Source organism: Pinus tabuliformis, chromosome 9 (genome assembly GCF_031772625.1).
Source record: "Pinus tabuliformis cultivar Carrire ecotype Pingquan chromosome 9, CPIR1, whole genome shotgun sequence".
NCBI classification, from domain to species: domain Eukaryota; kingdom Viridiplantae; phylum Streptophyta; class Pinopsida; order Pinales; family Pinaceae; genus Pinus; species Pinus tabuliformis.
In genome coordinates this window covers 58,715,417-58,737,650 of record NC_142307.1, presented here as the reverse complement: position 1 = coordinate 58,737,650, position 22,234 = coordinate 58,715,417, and the positions used below count along the sequence as shown (strand labels likewise).

At 37.4% G+C, this 22,234-nt stretch overlaps 3 non-coding genes across 3 annotated transcripts; 1 reads left to right on the top strand and 2 right to left on the bottom strand.

The window, feature by feature from the left end:
- Nucleotides 1-151: 151 nt before the first annotated feature.
- TRNAP-UGG (transfer RNA proline (anticodon UGG)) lies at nt 152-225 on the bottom strand. Its single transcript has one exon. It is a non-coding gene; the product is annotated as a tRNA-Pro (tRNA).
- Nucleotides 226-4,615: 4,390 nt separating this feature from the next.
- TRNAY-GUA (transfer RNA tyrosine (anticodon GUA)) lies at nt 4,616-4,699 on the top strand. The gene has a single exon. It is a non-coding gene; the product is annotated as a tRNA-Tyr (tRNA).
- Nucleotides 4,700-6,963: 2,264 nt separating this feature from the next.
- Nucleotides 6,964-7,034, bottom strand: TRNAC-GCA (transfer RNA cysteine (anticodon GCA)). Its single transcript has one exon. It is a non-coding gene; the product is annotated as a tRNA-Cys (tRNA).
- Between the last annotated feature and the right edge of the window lie 15,200 nt (nt 7,035-22,234).

Here is a 22,234-nt window from a genome sequence, read left to right as displayed (position 1 = left end):
AATATTCGGAGATGAAGGAAAAATACCTTTTGTTGATACTCTTAGAGCAAAACACTTTCGCATCTGATACGATTCAATTATTTGATGTTCCCGTCGAATCGATATCAAATGATCTTTCATTCCTTTCTTTCCATAGAAAAGAAGGGAAAGGTAGGGATGACAGGATTTGAACCTGCGACATTTTGTACCCAAAACAAACACGCTACCAAGCTGCGCTACATCCCTTCTAATCATTAGACAATGTTATTTTAATTTTATTTTATAGAATTAGAAATATGTTTCCCACATTTTTCCACCTTCATTTCTCTTCGGTCTCGTGAGTGAAAAGACTTTATACATGTAAGGTCTATTATCTAGAATATCACTATTAATTATGGTGATGAAACATCTTTTTCCTTTTCTATAAATAGGACCACAGCCCGGATCACATTATATATATATTCATCAGTTCCGAGTTTTCTCTAGGATTCATAACTATACTATTGATACGGTTGAATCACTTACACATTATGATCAATAAGGAGAATTTACAATGCAAGATCTAAAGACCTATCTTTCCACAGCGCCTGTGTTAGCTATTTTATGCGTCAGTTTTTTAGCCGCCCTATTGATAGAAATCAATCGTTTTTTTCCAGATGCTCTTTTTCTTTCTCTTTCCTTTTCTTAATTTTTTTCTTAAAGCCAAGGGAAAAAAGATTGTGCTAGATTGACTTCTCCTACCTCTTGGAGAAATTAGTGCATTCAGCCCCAAAAAGGATCTAAGTTTAGGACTGGAAGGGGGTAGAATTCAAGTAGAAATATCGATCTAAAGATTCTTTCCACATTCAATTTTGTAAGTAAAACTGAAAACTCACTCCTGATCAATCATTTTTTTACTTTCAAATGTTTCACCGTAGGATCTCCGGCTATCAACTTCTATCCCTTTTTCCCTTTTTATTTTTGAGGTCGAAAAGCAAAACCAATATTCAGAGTAAGTTTATGGCCAAGAGCGGAGATATAAGAGTAACAATTACTTTGGAGTGCACTAGTTGTACCCAAGATAGTGTTTATAAAAGATTCCCGGGGATTTCTAGATATACGACTCGGAAAAATCGACGCAATACACCTATTCGATTGGAATCAAATAAATTTTGTCCCTATTGTTACAAGCATACCATTCATGGAGAGATAAAAAAAAGAGATTAAACGTACTACCCATGGATAGGAATAAATCACAGATATAAAAAGAAATGGTATTTCAACAAGATCTTTAATGGAACAATATTTAAAAAAGATTTTGAATAAATAGTATTCAAAAGGTTCATGAAACAAACTATGGATAAACCCAAGCAATCTTTTCGTAGACATTTGAAACCAATTCGCAGACGTTTGAAACCAATTCGTAGATATTTGAAACCAATTCGTAGACATTTGTCACCTATTAGGTCGGGAGATCGGATCGATTATAAAAATATGAGCCTAATTAGTCGATTTATTAGTGAGCAAGGAAAAATATTATCCGGCCGAGTGAATAGATTAACTTCAAAACAACAACGTCTAATGACTAACGCTATTAAACGAGCTCGTATTCTATCTTTGTTACCTTTTCTTTATAATGAAAACTAATTTGATCCATGGGAAATAAGCCTACTCCTTAATCAAATCGGAGCTGGAATATATGTTCGATAAAGATGCAGATCTTGAGTCTATTGTTGAAAAAGTCAACAGGATTTCATTTTTGGAAAAGAATTGGATTGAATTCTTTTCGTTCATTTCCAATCCAATATGAAAAAACTTTTCAATATTTCGACCTTCCCGGAGGGAATTCTCCGGGAGAATCTGTTCTATCCATTCCATCTTTACCTATTTATTTCATCTATACCTAACCTATTTCATCATACGATAAGTTGTTAAAGATGGTGGAAAAGCAATTACTATCTAATACAGCTATTTGTGCAAGTGTTTTACGATTTGGAAGCAACTGCCTCTTGTACAAATATTGGATGAATCTATTATAAGAAACCCCATTGGCACGAGCTGCTGCATTGATCCGAGTAATCCACAAACGACGAAGATCTCTCTTGCGTTTACCTCTATCTCGGTGGGCGGAAACTAAGGCTCTAGCTTTCCGTTGGTTAGCAGTTCGAAAAAGTTTCGAATGGGCCCCTCGAGAGCCTGATACAAATGCAAGAATTTTTTTCCGACGTTTTCGAGCTATATATCCACGTTTCACTCTGGTCATTGAAGTTTACTCTCATGAATCGCTAATATTTTTCTCGGTTAGTCATTTGTTTTGTTTGGTCCATTGAGAATAACACTGATTCTTCTTATTTAGAAAATAAAAGTTCCAATGGCTTTTGCTACTGCAACCTTCCCAACCATAATTCCCTTTGGATAGGCATCTTCCTGGTAGGCAAGGACTGGGACCTTGTACTGAGAATGAGAAAAAATCATGGGTTTCATCGTTTCTATGGTTCTTTCTCCAACGGTAAGGTCCTCTCTATACGCCGGAGCCTTTTATTCATTTCCGAAATATGAGATGAGTATGTTATCGGTAACTTGTACGGTTTACCATCTCCAGCTCTACTCTTGAATCATTAAGTAATAAATACTCTCATTACAAGATCTATTAATACAGTAACGACATGTAATTCTGGGGTTGGCCAGGTAGCTGACCCTGTTGTTCCGTTCTCGCGGCAATATGAGCATAAACTTTATGCTTCTTCAATTTGCATGATTTCCCCGCTCAATGGATTGATGACCATTCGCTACCAATGAGGAATTGCTTTTCATCCCACATCAAGGTGATTGGATTTGCACCAATGGAAACCATAAATTTCATCCCCGGTAAGGTTAGATGATGGATCTTTACTTGATTACAGCGGGAAAATTCTTCTGTTATTCCGTTGTAAGAATTTCCCAGTCTGTTTAAGTTTCTGATCCAAACGAGTCGCACATACACCCTAGCACATACTCCTCTACGCTGAGGACATCCTCGAAGAGCAGGAGATTTTTTTCTATTCTCTATTGGCTGTCTTGCATTTCTAATAAGTTGTTGAATAGTGGGCATTCTAGCTGTATTGTATGCGGAATCAACTGGTTCGGATTGATCCTAACCATACCATATCAGGTGATTATGAAATGAATCACTTCCCCCCCCCCCCTTTTTTTTTTGAAAAGGAACAAAGAGATCACAGTTTACAGTTCATTATAAAAATAAATTAAAAAAGAGGATCTTCCGCTATGAGATCAACCTTCCGCTACGACATCAACAATGCCATAAGCTTGGGCTTCTGTTGCTGACATAAAAACATCTCTGTTCAGGTCCCGTTGAATTACCTCTCCGGGTTGGTCCGTTCTTTCTATATAACATCTGGTTATGTAATCGCGAAGCATCGTTACGTGTTTCGATTCGTTATGAAAATCTGCAGCCGATCCGTCATAATAGGAACTAGCAGGTTGGTGGATCATAACCCTAGCGTGAGGTAATGCTATACGTTTAGGCATTTCTCCCCCGATTAGGATGAAAGATCCCATTGAAGCAGCTACCCCCATGCATATTGTATGTACATCTGGTACTATTGCTTGCATCATATCGAAAAGACCTACCCCTGGTATTACTGATCCACCGGGACAGTTGATAAATGAGAAAATATCTTTATTTGAATCTTCTGCACTCAAATATACCATGAGACCCATGAGTTGATTTGCAATCTCGTGATTGATATCCTGAGCCAAAAAAAGTAATCTCTCTCGATAAAGTCGGTTGTATAAGTCGACCCAAGTTGCATCTTCATCTCCAGGGGCTCGGAAAGGCACTTTTGGAACACCAACGGGCATTTGTTTTAATGGAAAGAAGTGAAGCACTATACTCTAATATGGGAACGTAAAGTATATGAAGTTGTGTAACATATGAACTCTGGATGGATGGTATAGGGGAGGTTTTGAACCTATCTGGAAATAGAGCTTTAGATGGATCAAAGATCCATGTAAAAGATCCTTCCATTATTCGAGTTGATAATGTAACGAATCACACTTTTACCGCTAAACTATACCCGCCACGATCCGATTGTAACATACGGATCGATCTTTTGTCCAACCAACCCATTTATATTTTTTTGAGTCTTTTCCGGATAACTTCGATCAGAGAACGATAAGCCCCATTCACTATTTAAATTATTTAAATTATTTAAAATTATTTAAATTATCAAAATTATTTAAATTATCAAAATTATCAAAATTATTTAAATTATCAAAATTATCAAGTATGAAACATTTTGTATAATTTGAGTCCATAAAGTCTTTTTTATCGGAACTGGGCCGATGGATCACAAATATAGATTCCGTAAATTGCTTTAGAGTTGTTTTAGTTGCAATATTTAATTTCTGAAGGGACTCCATTTTATCGATAGGCAAGTTTATTGAAAAAAACCTTGAGGAAACCAAGAATTCTTGTAATATTATTGACAACTTCCCGATCACTTTCATATTATAAAGAATAGATTGGTGGCCCCTATCGTCTAGTGGATCAGGACATCTCTCTTTCAAGGAGGCAACGGGGATTCAACTTCCCCTGGGGGTACCATGATCCATTCGTTAGGTATCCTAAATAATTTTAAATTACTGTCTTGTTCCTGGGTCGATGCCCGAGTGGTTAATGAGGACGGACTGTAAATCCGTTGGCAATATGCCTACGCTGGTTCAAATCCAGCTCGACCCAACCAATATCATCAATACCAATCTATCGGTATGGTTATATTCATGCTAATCATGAATGAAAAGATAATTGGTTATTGAACCCCGACATCGATATCTATTCATATCGTAGATGCCCAATTCCGTATGAATCGATACATTTCAAAAATGAAAGAGAAGGATAAGATATTTAATCGACCTAGCACTCGCATAATCTATATGACCTATCTAGCACCTATCATGAAATAAATATTATCTAATAGTAGGTGAACTGTACTGTATTGGGATTGTAGCTCAATTGGTTAGAGTACCGCCCTGTCAAGACGGAAGTTGCGGGTTCGAGTCCCGTCAGTCCCGATCCAATAGTAAGTGAACTGTGAATGATCATGTCAGGATCTGGACGGACTAGTCCTTATCATTCCAGGGTCATGGGGTGGGCCTCTGGATAAATTCGATATGGGATACTTCTTTCTATATCATCACCGAAGCGGGATAGATTCACAATTCCATCTAAATCGTGGAGATCCAAGCAAAATATCTCTCATGTCTGACGAACGTCTTCTGGAGGAGCATAAGGTTCTTATTCGTACGAATCCTATTCTTTCGAAATTATACCAGACATGTGTTGATCGGAACGTTTTCTGATGCACGTAAGTTTTTACTACTAGTCTTATCAAAAGTGATCGTATTAGGTTATACTATTTCCATCGAAGAATTCATTCAATCCATTAGTTAGATTCCGTTACTCGAACCAATTCTATCAATGACATACATCTATTTCATGGATCTTGAAAGAAAGATTCATTCATCTCTATGAGATCAAAATGAGATCAAATCTCGAGCTATTTTTGAACAAAGTTAAAATAAGGAGATCATGGAAGTAAATACCCTTGCATTTATTGCTGTTCTACTGTTCCTTGCAGTTCCTACTGCTTTTCTACTTATCCCTTACGTCAAAACGGCCAGTGCAAGCAGTGGAAGCAATTGATTTTGATGAAAATCAATTGATTGCTGATCACTAGATAGATCTTTATGATCCAGATCATAAGTATAAAATAGGTTATGAGATCTTTTATATTACAACAATATAGGGTGGATCTATTGTATTACAACAATACAGGGTAGGGATTGCTTTTAATTTTTTTTGAAAAGAAAAGAAGAAGTAGTACGGAGGAAAAGAATATCTAACCTTTTCTTTTGTACTACTTCTTCTTTTACACCCATATATGGATAAATATATCTTAATGGTACTTATCCATATATGGTAAATGTAGGATGAAGGACCTCGTACCATAAAATAGCGGAGCTGATCACATCACCTTCTTCCTGCTCCTGGAAAAATAGACCCAATGCAGACAGACTTAATTCTGAACGTACTTGCGGATTCTTTAGGATCAAAGTTGAACATCTTTTTTTCGGTACGAACATCTATATCTAGCACATGTTAGATATAGCACTGCACTTATGGTAAAAAGCAAAGGAATCTATGACTTAGACTTATGTCCCATATTTTCCGAGAACGGAATTCATATCAGATCCGATCAATTCAATTCGGAACCATCCGATAAAACAGGGACTCTTTCTATTCCTACTAAGAAAGAGAAGAGAGATCGTTCTTCAGTGGAAGAAATGATATTATCGACTCATTCTAGAAAAGAACTAATGAATTCAAACCTGTTGAAGAAAATAAGATTTTTCATAGGAAAATGATAATGATAAGGGATTACGTACATCCCTTACGGGGATAAAGAGGAAATAATTCCATGTAGAGTGTTTCAATTTGGAACGAAGATTCAATATTACTGGATCCTTATGGAACAGAATATATTACCATGCATGATATGGAAGGAACGCAATAATTGATTCTTAAGCATTACCATTATAGCCCACTTCTCCCCCATACTACGAGTGAAAGGGAAAATGTAAAAACTACCATTAAAGCAGCCCAAGTTATACCGACTATATCCATACGGATCATGTTCTCTAAAAAATAATGATTTCATCATCGAGATGATAAGGGAACTATTAACCATAGTGCAAAGTTGAAGTTGAAATGACCACCTTTGCATTCTGAACGTTACTGACGTTCGAGCTGATATGAGAGATCAATAAATCCATTTGTTCATTGACCAACAAGTTACTATAACTAACTCGAGGGTCGTACATTCACGACGGAATCGGGATCAAATGTACGTAACTCACTATCTATATTGGTAATATGTACCAATATGTCTCCAGAGGTTCTGTAATGGAAATACAGACTTTTCCTTCCATTTACTTACCTCAACAAGGCGACACCCGGATTCGAACTGGGGATGGAGGATTTGCAGTCCTCTGCCTTACCGCTTGGCTATGTCGCCGAGATATGGGAATCCCATGGACAGATCGAATCTTTTGTCCTTTCAAGTCATTCGTCCGTCCTTTAAGTATAGTATGAGATGTATGCTAAAGTCAACCATAAAGGAAATGGATCTAATTTGTTCTCCGTCTTTCTTTCGATCTGACTATTTTCATTAGGAAATTTTCTAAGTGAGATTAACATTTAAGAATGGTTTGATTCATTCGTTCATAGCTCCATTTCACGTGGTTGGAAGAAAGTATCAAAGTACCTCTTCCTTATCCTTTTTTTTTTATTGGAAGTATATCTGGATACGGGTAGAATTTCATGGGATATAGTGAAGACTGAATATACATCCGAATCTTTTTTGTCGGATTGATCCATATAGATCAATCGGGAATAATTTAATAGATTTTTCTACAGATGGGAAACTTCCAATGCGATTAGATGAAAATGAGGGAGCGTTTACAATCCCTGAATTTGGTAAGATACAATTTGAAGGATTTTGTCGTTTTATCGATCAGGGCTTGATGGAAGAACTTCATAATTTTCCAAAAATTGAGGATATAGATAAAGAAATTGAATTCAGGCTTTTTGGTAATGAATATGAATTAGCAGAACCTTTCATCAAAGAGAGAGATGCTGTATATCAGTCCCTTACATATTACTCTGAATTATATGTACCAGCAAGATCGATTCGGAGGAATAGTAGGAAGATACAGAAACAAACTGTATTTCTCGGAAATATTCCTTTAATGAATTCCCATGGAACATTTGTAGTAAATGGGATTTACAGAGTCGTAGTTAATCAAATATTAATAAGTCCTGGTATTTATTACCGTTCGGAATTAGACCATAATAGAATTAATTATATATATACTGGCACTCTGATTTCAGATTGGGGAAGAAGATCGAAATTAGAGATCGATGTGGGAGAAAGGATATGGGCTCGTGTAAGCAGAAAACAAAAAATATCTATTCCAGTTCTATTATCAGCTATGGGTTTAAATCTCGAAGAGATTCTGGACAATACTCGCTATCCCGAAAGATTTTTATTTTTATTGAAGAAGAAGGAGAGGTGGGAGCGGGAGGAATATCTATGGTCGAGGGAAAAAGCCATTCTGGAGTTTTATAAAAAACTCTACTGTATAAGTGGCGATTTGGTATTTTCCGAGTCTCTATGTAAAGAATTGCAAGAAAAATTTTTCCGAAAAAGATGTGAATTGGGAAAGATTGGTCGACGAAATCTGAACCAAAAACTGAACCTTGATATACCCGAGAACGAGATTTTTTCATTACCACAAGATGTATTGGCTGCTGTGGATTACCTTATCGGGGTTAAATTTGGAATGGGTACACTCGATGATATAGATCACCTCAGAAATCGACGGATTCGTTCTGTAGCAGATTTATTACAGAATCAATTTAGATTAGCTCTAGGTCGTTTAGAAGATGCAGTTAAAAGAACTATACACAGAGCAACCAAGCGCAGATCAACTCCTCAGAACTTGGTCACTTCAACTCTATTAAAAAACACTTTTCAAGATTTTTTTGGTTCACACCCCTTATCCCAATTTTTGGATCAAACTAATCCATTGACGGAAATAGCTCATGGGCGAAAATTGAGCCATTTAGGTCCTGGGGGCTTAACAGGGCGAACTGCTAGTTTTCGGACACGGGATATTCATCCCAGTTATTATGGGCGTATTTGTCCAATCGATACGTCCGAAGGAATGAATGCTGGACTTGTTGCATCATTATCTATTCATGCAAAGATTGGTGATTGTGGTTCTTTACAAAGTCCATTCTATAAGATCTCCGAGAGATCGAGAGAAGAACATATGGTTTATCTACTACCGGGAGAAGATGAGGATGAATACTATCGGATAGCTACGGGAAATTCTTTGGCGTTAAATCAAGGAATTCAAGAGGAACAAATTACTCCAGCTCGATACCGACAAGAATTTATAGTTATTGCATGGGAACAAATCCATTTCAGAAGTATTTTTCCTTTCCAATATTTTTCCGTTGGAGTTTCCCTTATTCCTTTTCTCGAACATAATGATGCGAATCGCGCTCTAATGGGTTCTAATATGCAGCGTCAAGCAGTTCCACTTTTTCGACCCGAGAAGTGCATTGCCGGAACTGGGTTGGAAGGTCAAGCAGCTCTAGATTCAGGAAGTGTAGCTATAGCTACACAAGAGGGAAGGATCGAGTATATCGATGCTGTAAATATAACTTCATCGGTTAATGGAGACACTGTACGAACAGAATCGGTTATATATCAACGTTCTAATACCAATACTTGTACGCATCAAAAACCTAAAATTCATCAAGGGGAATGTGTAAAGAAGGGACAAATTCTGGCGGATGGTGCGACTACGGTAGGCGGAGAACTATCTTTGGGAAAAAAACGTTTAGTAGCTTATATGCCATGGGAAGGATACAATTTCGAAGACGCAATACTCATTAGTGAACGTCTGGTATATGAAGATATTTATACCTCTTTCCATATCGTAAGATACAGGATTGAAATCTGTATGACGAGCCAGGGTCCTGAAAGAATCACTAGAGAAATACCTCATTTAGATGCTCATTCACTTCGTCATTTGGACGAAAATGGTCTTGTAATGCTAGGATCTTGGATAGAAACAGGTGATGTTTTGGTAGGTAAATTAACGCCTCAAACAATAGAAGAATCATTATGTACCCCAGAAGGAAGATTATTACAAACCATATTTGGTATTGAGGTATCCACTGCGAGAGAAAATTGTCTCAGAGCACCTATAGGTGGAAGGGGTCGAGTTATCGACGTGAGATGGATCAATAGAGTAGATGATTCCGGTGATAATGCGGAAACAGTACACGTATATATATCACAAAAACGTAAGATACAAGTGGGTGATAAAGTAGCTGGAAGGCATGGTAATAAAGGTATTATTTCAATAGTTTTGCCCAGACAAGATATGCCCTATTTGCAAAATGGAATACCAGTTGATATGGTATTGAATCCATTAGGGGTACCTTCACGAATGAATGTAGGACAGATCTTTGAATGTTTGCCCGGTTTAGCAGGAAACCCGATGAACAAACATTATAGAATAACACCTTTTGACGAAAAATACGAGCGAGAAGCTTCGAGAAAACTAGTGTTTCCTGAACTTTACAAAGCTAGTGAGCAAACAGCTAATCCATGGGTATTCGAACCAGATCATCCTGGAAAACATAGATTAATTGATGGAAGAACAGGAGATGTTTTTGAACAACCTGTTACAATAGGAAAAGCTTATATGTCGAAATTGAGTCATCAAGTTGATGAGAAAATACATGCACGTTCGAGTGGACCTTATGCACGGGTTACACAACAACCTCTTAGAGGAAAATCCAAACGAGGGGGGCAACGAATAGGAGAAATGGAAGTTTGGGCTCTAGAAGGTTTTGGTGTTGCTTATATTTTACAAGAGATGCTTACTCTCAAATCTGACCATATTAGAACTCGTAATGAAGTACTTGGTGCCATTATCACTGGAGGGCCAATACCTAAACCTGACACTGCTCCAGAATCTTTCCGATTGCTCATTCGAGAATTACGATCTTTAGCTCTAGAATTGAATCATGCTATTATATCTGAGAAAAACTTTCAGATAGATAGAGAGGAAGTTTGATCACAATAAATTGAGATCTTTTATGATTGACCAGAATAAACATCAACAACTTCGAATTGGATTAGCTTCTCCCGAACAGATTTGTGCTTGGTCCGAAAAAATTTTACCTAATGGTGAGATAGTTGGACAGGTGACTAAACCTCATACTCTACATTATGAAACTAATAAACCAGAAAGAGATGGATCGTTTTGTGAAAGAATCTTTGGACCTATCAAAAGTAGAGTTTGTTCTTGTGGAAATTCTCCAGGGATTGGAAATGAGAAGATAGATGCAAAATTTTGCACACAATGTGGAGTTGAATTCGTTGATTCTCGAATTCGAAGATATCAAATGGGATACATTAAACTGGCATGTCCGGTGGTTCACGTATGGTATTTGAAACGCCTTCCCAGTTATATTGCGAATCTATTAGCTAAAACTCGGAAAGAATTAGAAGGTCCAGTATACTGCGATGTGTGACTTGATCACAAGTTCCGATCATACAGATCCGTAATCAGGAACTGTCATCCTATTAAATCTCATTGGGATGCCTTTAGCTCTGACATGACCCTCCAGAGGAGTAGCATGAAGCTCAGAATTATAAGCATCTTTTCAAGATGCTGAGAAAGAGGAATTAGTCCAGGGTTTAGATATTATTTATCAAATTGCTAATTGAACTTCGTGAAAACACTTCTTTCAGATAATGGAATTTGAATTTCATTCTCTTTTATTTGGGTTAGCCCTGAATAGAGGTATTCCGGACCGAAGATATGGCTATAGGAGTCTATTCATCGCACATATGCTTCGATCAATAGTATTGTAACCATCGAAGTAAAGCAAAGCAAGCAGGAACCTAAAGGATCAAATGGAACGAGATAAAGACAAGTAAATCCCTAATTGAAGGTCTTTCAAGAAGAAAAGGATTGTTCGAAAGGGAGGAGACTGCTCAATAATTCCATATCTATGTTGTAGAATCATAACATAAAGGAATACTCAATTTCACTTGGAACTTGAGCAGAGAGTAGCGATCTCTCTTCAGAGCGAAAAAGAGTTTTTGCATCTTTTTTTTTAGTTACTTGAGCCGGATGAGAGGAAACTTTCACGTCCGATCCTGAAGGGGGGGAAATCTTAGAATAACCTATCCAAATCTTTTTCTTGCTAGGCCCATAGCTAACAAACCAACTTTATTGAGATCACGGGGTACATTCGATTATGAGATTCAATCCTGGAGAGAGATTATTCCTCATTACCTCTCTGCTCGTCCTTATTACCTCTTTCCTCGGGGTTCTGGAACATTTAAAGAGAGAGAAATAGCTACTGGGGGAGATGCTATCGGGAAACAACTAATGGGTCTGGATCTGCAAATGATTATAGATCGTTCACATATGGAATGGAAGAACTTGGTGGAATTGAAATGGAATAGATTGGAAGAGAACCAAGAATCTACTGTGGATAGATGGGAGGATGAAAAAATTAGAAGAAGAAAGGATTTTCTGGTTGGACGCATGAAATTGGCTAAACATTTTCTCCGAACAAATATAGAACCAAAATGGATGGTCTTATGCCTATTACCAGTTCTTCCTCCCGAACCGAGGCCAATCGTTCAATTAGGTGAAGGTGGACTTATTACCTCGTCAGATCTAAATGAACTTTATCGAAGAGTTATCAATCGGAATAATACTCTTACAAATTTATTAGCAAGAAGTGGATCTGAGTCATTTGTTATTTATCAAACAAAATTGATCCAGGAAGCCGTAGATGCACTTCTCGATAATGGTATCTGCAGACAACCAATGAGAGACAGTCATAATAGGCCTTATAAATCGTTCTCAGATGTGATCGAAGGCAAAGAGGGAAGATTTCGTGAAAATTTACTAGGCAAACGAGTTGATTATTCAGGTCGTTCCGTTATTGTGGTGGGTCCCTTTCTATCATTGTACCAATGTGGATTACCCTCAGAAATAGCAATAGAGCTTTTTCAAGCATTTTTAATTCGTAGTCTCATCGGACGACATATTGCTCCCAACCTAAGAACTGCTAAAAGTATGATTCGAGATAAGGGACCCATTGTATGGGAAGTACTTCAAGAGGTTATGCAAGGACATCCCATATTGTTGAATCGAGCACCTACCTTACACAAATTGGGAATACAAGCGTTTCAACCTATTTTAGTAGAAGGACGTGCCATTCGTTTACATCCATCGGTTTGTGGGGGATTTAATGCAGACTTCGACGGAGATCAGATGGCTGTCCATGTACCTTTATCTCTGGAAGCTAGAGCAGAAGCTCGTTTACTCATGTTTTCTGAGACAAATCTTTTGTCTCCAGCTATCGGGGATCCTATTTCTATACCGACTCAGGATATGCTTCTTGGACTTTATATATCAACGGTCCAAAATAGTCAAGGTATTTATGGGAATAGGTACCATCCGTATCACTCGGAAAATAAAAGCTTTTCTTGTAAGAAACCTTCCTTTTATAGTTATGATGATGTGCTCAGAGCTTACCGACAGAAACGAATTGACTTATACAGCCCCTTATGGCTCCGGTGGGGGGAAGTGGATTTACGTATCATTACCTCAGTAAACCAAGAAGCCCCTATCGAAGTTCAATACGAATCTTTGGGTACTTTCCACGAAATCCATGAACATTATCGAATAAGAAAAGGTAGAATGGGAGAAATCCTTAATATATACATTCGAACAACTGTTGGTCGTACTCGTTTCAATCGAGAAATGGAAGAAGCCATACAAGGGTTTGCCTGTTCTGAACACCCAAATAAATCACTACCAGCTCTCAGGATCTAATGTTATTGATCTTATGATTTTTTCATTAGTGCAGATATAGAGATCGAGGAAGCCTTCGAATAACCGGCTTGAACCCATTGCTTAATCCTGCTCATGAAAATATGGAGATTTTTCCTTATGAAGGAACGAACTAGATTGCCCTTTGATAATTTGCCCTTTTATAATAAAGTGATGGATAAAACTGCCATTAAAAAGCTTATTAGCAGATTAATAGATCACTTCGGAATGACATATACATCACATATCTTGGATCAACTCAAGACTTCGGGTTTTCAACAAGCTACTGATACAGCTATTTCATTAGGAATTGATGATCTTTTAACAGCGCCTTCCAAAGGATGGCTCGTCCAAGATGCGGAGCAACAAGGTTCTGTTTCGGAGAAACAGAATCATTATGGGAATGTACACGCAGTGGAAAAATTACGTCAATCGATTGAGATATGGTATGCTACCAGTGAATATTTGAGAAAAGAAATGAATCCGAATTTTAGCATGACTGATCCCTTAAATCCAGTACATGTGATGTCCTTCTCAGGAGCTAGGGGAAGTACATCTCAGGTTCACCAATTAGTAGGTATGAGAGGATTAATGTCAGATCCTCAAGGACAAATCATCGATCTACCCATTCGACGGAATTTACGCGAAGGGCTCTCTTTAACGGAATATATTATTTCCTGTTATGGGGCTCGTAAAGGAGTTGTGGATACTGCTGTACGAACAGCAGATGCTGGATACCTCACACGTAGACTCGTTGAAGTAGTTCAACACATTGTAGTACGTAGAACAGATTGTGGCACTATCCAAGGTATTTTCGTAAGTCCCATTCGAGGTCGAGAGAGGGACAGAAATGAAATTGTTGTACGAACACAAATACTGATTGGCCGTGTGCTAGCAGACGATGTATATATAAATAGGAGATGCATTGCCACGCGCAATCAGGATATTGGAGTTGGACTTGCCAATCAATTAATAAACCTTCGAACACAACCAATATATATACGAACCCCCTTTACTTGCAAGAGTATATCTCGGATTTGTCAATTATGTTATGGTCGGAGTACTACTCACAGTCACTTGATTGAATTAGGAGAAGCAGTAGGTATTATTGCGGGCCAATCCATTGGAGAACCAGGAACTCAACTAACACTAAGGACTTTTCATACCGGGGGGGTATTTACTGGTGATATTGCAGAACATATACGAGCCCCTTTCAATGGAAAGATTGAATTCAATGAAAATTTGGTTTATCCCACACGTACACGTAATGGACATCCTGCTTATCTATGTCATAATAACTTATCCATTACTATTGATGGTCAGGATCAAGTACAGAACTTAACCATTCCACCACAAAGTTTGCTTTTGGTTCAGAATGATCAATATGTGGAATCGGAACAGCTTATTGCCGAGGTTCGTGCTAGAACATCTTCCTTCAAGGAAAAAGTTCGCAAAAATATATATTCTGACTTAGAAGGAGAAATGCACTGGAGTACCAATGTGTGTCATGCACCTGAATATGTACAGGGTAATGTTCATCCTATACTCAGGACGGGTTATCTATGGATATTATCGGGAGGTATATACGGATCCCGTGTAGTACCCTTTCCATTTCATAAGTATCAGGATCAAGTATATGTTCAACCTTTTGTTGCCAAACATCAATCACTTTCCGATTCTTACGTGGATCAAGTGGAACATAGATCAGGTGACTCAAATTGCTATGAGAAGGAAGAACAAATCTTCAGTTATTCAGAAACTGAAACTGATCGGACCATATCCAACAAGCATCGAGACTCTATTTATGTCTTTTACCCTAATAATTACAATATTAAGGGGAAAAAGCAAATGAATCGATTCATCGTCTCATTGCAGTGTGATAAAGAATGGGAAAAAAAAATAATACCTTGTCCTGATGCGATTCTTAGAATACCCAAAAGTGGTATTCTACAGAGAAATTCCATTTTTGGATATTCTAACGTAGAACATGGAATACCTGATGGGTCGAATATGACAACACCGTTTTCCCTAGATTTATCGAGGGAAGGGGACAACTTGCAGATTCAAATTAGCTATTCTATTTCGTATGAAGACGGTGAACGAATCCAAGTAATGAGTGATATAAGTATTCCATTGGTTCGAACTTGTATAGGATTTGATTGGGAACAAATAGATTCTATAGAATCTGAGGCTTATGTTTCTCTTATTTCAGTAAGAACAAATAAGATCGTTAACAATATGGTTCAAATTAGCTTGATGAAATACCCCCCTTTTTTCATGGGGAGAAGGGACAATAAAACAAGTCCAAATTTGATGTTCCATAACAATTTGGACCACACTAATCTTTTATCTTCCAATGGGGCGAGTCAATTAATTAGTAAGCATCAAGGAATTATTTGTTCATTATCTAATGGGGAAGAAGACAGTGGATCTTTTATGGTTCTATCACCATCCGACTATTTTCGAATCGTTCTATTCAATGATTCTAAATGTTATGATACGGGAAATCAATCAAATAGAAAGGATCCTATGAGAAAAATCATTGAATTTTCAGGTCTCTTGGGTAATTTACATAGTATAACCAACCGTTTTCCATCCTCCCATTTTCTAACTTATAAAAAAGTATTATCAAAGAAACATTCCATTTTCCACAATTCTTTCAATACTTTCCAAGTACCTAAATATTATTTCATGGACGAAAATATGATAATTTATCATTTCGATCCGTGCAGGAACATCATTTCCAATCTATTGGGTCCAAATTGGTGCTCTTCCTCATCCGAATCCGAATTCTGCGAAAAAACATTTCCAGTAGTTAGTCTTGGACAATTGATTCCTGAAAGTGTATGGATATCCGAGGATGAACCACTCCCCGAATCTGGTCAAATTATAGCAGTTGATGAGGAATCTTTAGTCATTAGATCAGCTAAACCTTATTTGGCTACTCGAAAAGCAACTGTCCATAGTCATTATGGAAAAATTCTTGACAAAGGAGATACATTGATAACATTGATATATGAAAGGTTCAAATCCAGTGATATAATTCAAGGTCTTCCTAAAGTTGAACAATTGTCAGAAGCCCGTTTGAATAATTCAATATCGATGAATCTGAAAGAAAGTTTTGAAAATTGGACCGGAGATATGACAAGATTTCTTGGAAGTCTTTGGGGGTTATTCATAAGCGCTAGGATAACTATGGAACAAAGTCAGATTCATTTGGTCAATCAGATTCAAAAAGTTTACCGATCCCAAGGGGTACGAATTGGTGATAAGCATATAGAGGTTATTGTACGCCAAATGACATCGAAAGTCTTAATTTCAGAAGATGGAACGGCTAATGTTTTTTCACCGGGGGAACTCATTGTATTATCACGAGCACAGAGAATGGATCGTGCTCTGGAAGAGGCAATCTACTATCAAACCATGTTATTAGGAATAACAAGGGCATCTCTGAATACTCAAAGTTTTATATCCGAAGCGAGTTTCCAAGAAACTGCTCGGGTCTTAGCTAAAGCTGCTCTACAAGGTCGCATCGATTGGTTGAAAGGCTTGAAGGAAAATGTTATTCTCGGGGGGATGATACCTGCCGGTACTGGGCAACATATTCACCGTTCAGGGAAACGAAACGGAATAGATCCAAGAATAGGGAATAGGAATCTATTTAGCAACAAAGTGAAGGACATTTTATTTCATCATGACAAAGTAGATTTTTTTTCCTTTCAAGACAATTCTTACAAATATCACAATATATTAAAACAGCAATTAAAATAGTCTTGAGAAATAGTCTTGAGAAATAGATTTCTTGTTATGTTCATGAATATCTCTTCTATAATAGGAAGAATATCAAATATTCTATGAGTGAGAACGTTTCTATCACGTACTAGACAGACAGGCAATCTTTGAGATGTAATTGATTCCGTTGGAATAATTAGATATTACGATACATTTTATTTCGCTATTTTGGGGAGGAAAGCGAACGAGAATGAGCAGAAGATATTGGAACATTGATTTGGAAGAGATGATGGAAGCAAGAGTTCATTTAGGGCATAAAACTAGGAAATGGAACCCTAAGATGGCACCTTACATTTTTACAGAGCGTAAAGATACTCATATTATAAATCTGGCTAAAACTGCTCGTTCTTTATCAGAAGCTTGTGATTTGCTGTTTGATATAGCAGGTAGAGGAAAACAATTCCTGATAGTCGGTACGAAATATCAAGCAACTGATTTAGTAGCATCAGCTGCTACAGAAGCTCGATGTCATTATGTAAATAGAAAATGGCTTGGTGGTATGTTAACTAATTGGTCTACTACAGAGACGAGACTTCAGAAGTTCAAGGATTTAAAAAAAGAACAAGATACGGGACGATTCAATCAACTTCCAAAAAAAGAAGCAGCTATGCTCAAGAGACAATTAGACCAATTGCAGAAATATCTAGGTGGGATTAGATATATGACAAGCTTACCCGATATTGCTATAATTACCAATCAACGAGAAGAATCCATTGCTCTTGGGGAATGTAGAACTTTGGGTATTCCGACAATTTGCTTGGTTGATACAGATTGTGATCCAGATCTCGTGGATATCCCAATTCCAGCCAATGATGATGGTATAGCTTCAATCCAATTGATCCTGAACAGATTAACGTCAGCAATTTGCGAAGGAAGGGCATTAAGGTCATTATAGCTATATGAAGGGCTAATAGAAAGTAATAAAAAAAAATAAAAAAAAGGGGGGGGAGGACCTGAGGATTTACTGAGTTGGCTGCTATTCCATCCAAGATCTCGTAAGAGGGAATTTCATTTATTGATTTGGTTGGCTGCTCCAAATTGAAAAATATTCTTAATGGAATACCCTTTTTATTATCTCGTGACATCAAAAATTCTGATGAGAGTGAAATAATTGAGGAATCTCTCATTTGACAAAAATAATTTATTTTCTTCTTTAAGTTCATCTTTACAAGGGGGTAATATGGATATGGATATCGTACGATCTCCTATTAGCACACTGAATCATATCTATGAGATATCCGGTGTGGAGGTGGGTCAACATTTTTATTGGCAAATAGGGGGGTTTCAAGTTCATGGACAGGTACTTCTAACTTCTTGGGTTGTAATTGCTGTCTTATTAGGTTCAGCTACCATAGCTGTTCGAGATCCACAAACCATTCCTACCGGTGGTCAAAATTTTGTTGAATATATTCTCGAATTTTTTCGGGACTTGACCAGAACTCAGATTGGGGAGGAAGAATATGGTCCCTGGGTTCCCTTTATTGGAACTATGTTTCTATTTATCTTTGTTTCTAACTGGTCAGGTGCTCTTCTTCCTTGGGGAATTCTAAAATTACCTCAGGGGGAGTTAGCCGCACCTACAAATGATATTAATACTACGGTTGCTCTAGCTTTACTTACGTCAGTAGCATATTTCTATGCAGGTCTTACAAAGAAGGGGTTAGGTTATTTTGGTAAATATATTCAACCAACCCCAATACTTTTACCAATTAACATCTTAGAAGATTTTACAAAACCTTTATCACTTAGTTTTCGACTTTTTGGAAATATATTAGCTGACGAATTGGTAGTTGCTGTTCTTGTTTCTCCGGTACCTTTAATAGTTCCTATACCTGTAATGTTCCTGGGATTATTTACGAGCGGTATTCAAGCTCTGATCTTTGCAACTCTAGCTGCAGCTTATATAGGTGAATCCATGGAGGGTCATCATTAAATCACTGTCCAATCAGACAGAATATTTTCTAAGTATCGTACCAACGCATGACTTGATATGTATGGTAGAAGCAAATCAGATTTCTTAGTAAAAAGAGCTTGGTAACAAGATTTAAGATCAGTTAACTACTTCTGTCCATTAGATCTCCAGATAGAGTGGATCCGATTGGTCCATTTGTATAGAAATATGATAATAGGATCGAACAGGTTCACTAATCGGAGTTGTTTGAGTAAAGAATGTACCGGCGTAGAACGATTAAATTTTTGTTCCCATTAAGGGGAGGATTTTTTCGAACGTGTTTACTTTGTATATAGTTCGTTTCATATATTAATCCATTTATATTGATTATAAGCCTTATAGATTATATGGATTAATATCACATCTATAGATGTGATATATAATGACTTATAGGCTCTTACGCAGTCTATTCTCTCTCCGTTATAAGAATTCATATGCCCAATAAAATGGAATCTTTATTTTGAATATTATGAAGAATAAATCTTTTTATGATGAAATATTTGCATAAGGGATACCCTATTCGTTGATATTATCACTTTGATATCATCAATAAATATTTTTGTTCTTAGTTGTTCGGAAGAAATCGTTCCATAATTTTACCATTGGTGAACACTCAATAGATGAAACTGTCGTATTATCAACTATTTCCCAACCTTAGTAAGAGGAGATTACCATGGATCCCTTAATTTCTGCTGCTTCCGTTATTGCTGCTGGATTATCTGTAGGGCTTGCTTCCATTGGACCTGGCGTTGGCCAGGGCACTGCTGCGGGCCAAGCTGTAGAAGGTATTGCGAGACAACCAGAAGCAGAAGGTAAAATACGAGGTACCTTACTGCTAAGTTTAGCTTTTATGGAAGCTTTAACTATTTATGGACTAGTTGTGGCCCTAGCGCTTCTATTTGCGAATCCCTTTGTTTAATCCTGAAAAAAAAGATCCCTACACCTCGTCATTACATTAGTATTTCTCCAATAATTTACTTGTTAAACTGCAGGAGAGGCTGATCTGAATAATTAGCAAATGAATTATTCTTCCTATAACTATACTTCGGTCGGAAAGATTCATGACGCGTGCGGCAGGGAAGGGAGTGGATAGGGCAAGCAAATTCTTTTTATCCTTATAAAAGACCTGGGACTAAGTTAAGTATCCCAAATATTATTATCCAGAACTAGATAGGATCAAATAAGAAAATAACAAAATTCTGTAGAACATATCCTTATCTATGAGGGGAGAGCGTATGAAAAATGTAATTGATCCTTTCATTTCCTTGAGTTATTGGCCTTCCGCTGGGGGTTTCGGATCAAATACCAATATTTTAGAAACAAATATAATAAATTCAAGTGTGGTGCTTAGTGTACTGATCTATTTTGGAAAGGGAGTGTGTGCGAGTTGTATATTCGAATAATATGGCTGGGCCCAACCAGCTGCACTTTGGAGATAGAAAAGTGCATAATCTCAACGAATTACTTCCGAATGGGGAATAGCGAAGAACTATAGCATTTCGTAATTGATTGGGAAATGAACTCTTAGTTTATAACAACCAATGAGGGAGGACCACTAGAATGGTTAAAGCTGAACTGTTTGAAGTCTAAGCACAACTAACTGGGTATTCTTTCCACCGCTGTGTCAAGATGAGATGGATTCAAAGGCATAGTTGGAGATTGATCCGATATATAACATTCATATCAATGGAATAATTTGATCTATTTACTGAAAAATAGTCCCAATCTCCCATCCAATTTTAGTTCCAATGCTGAACTGACGACCTAAACAGAAGGGAATTTATTCGATAGAACAAAAAGGAGGAGGCACAAATTAATTGATTGAATGGAACGATTCAATTTTCATGAGGGAAGAAGAGGAGAGAAAAGGGGAAACAAAAACAACATAAAACTTTCTTGATAATTGCAAATCCCTTTTGCTGGAAGAGCCCTTCGGAGATCTCGGTCTTTTATAAATTGATTCTAATCTTCCGTAAACGGAACGGAAAGGGCAAGCTTGGTGTGAAGGGAACGTATACGTTCCTGGGGAATAAAAAAGAACTGAGCAGGAGAGCCGAATGAATCGAAAGATTCGTGTTCGGTTTGGGAAGAGATTATGAATTCGTGAAATTTGTGAATAGATAATCTACTTTCATTAAGTAATCTATTAGATAACCGTAAACAGAAAATATTGGAGACTATTCGGAATTCGGAAGAACTATGTAAAGGAGCTATCGATCAGCTCGAGAAAGCTCGGGCTTGCTTAAGGAACGTGGAAATGATAGCGGACGAAATCCAGGTAAATGGAAACTCCCAAATAGAACGAGAGAAAGAGGATCTCCTCAATACTGCTTCTGATAATTTGGAACAATTAGAGGATCCCAAGAATGAGACGATTTACTCCGAACAGCAAAGAGCATTTGACCAGATCCGACAACAAGTTTCTCGCCAAGCTTTACGAAGAGCTATAGGAACTTTGAATAGTCGTTTGAATACTGAGTTACATTTACGTACGATCGATCACAATATTGGCCTGCTTAGAACCATGATGAACACAAATGATTAGTTGTTATAGGTCCTATTTCTCAATAGATAATTAAAAAGGTTAAGGACCTATTTCTGAACAGATAATTAATAAGTGCTAATGGGAAGTATTAGACTCGACGAAATTAGTAGTATTATACGGAAACAGATCGAACAATATAACAACGAAGTAAGAGTTGGTAATCTTGGCACCGTACTTCAAGTAGGAGATGGCATTGCTCGTATTCATGGTCTTGATGAAGTAATGGCAGGGGAATTAGTGGAATTTGGAGATGGTACAGTAGGCATTGCCCTAAATTTGGGATCGGATAATGTTGGAGCTGTATTAATGGGCGATGGCTTGATGATACAAGAAGGTAGTTCCGTGAGAGCAACAGGAAAAATTGCTCAGATACCAGTAAGTGATGCGTATTTGGGTCGTGTTGTAAATGCTCTAGCCCAACCCATTGATGGTAAGGGTAAAATTTCAGCTTCCGAATTTCGACTGATTGAATCTCCCGCTCCAGG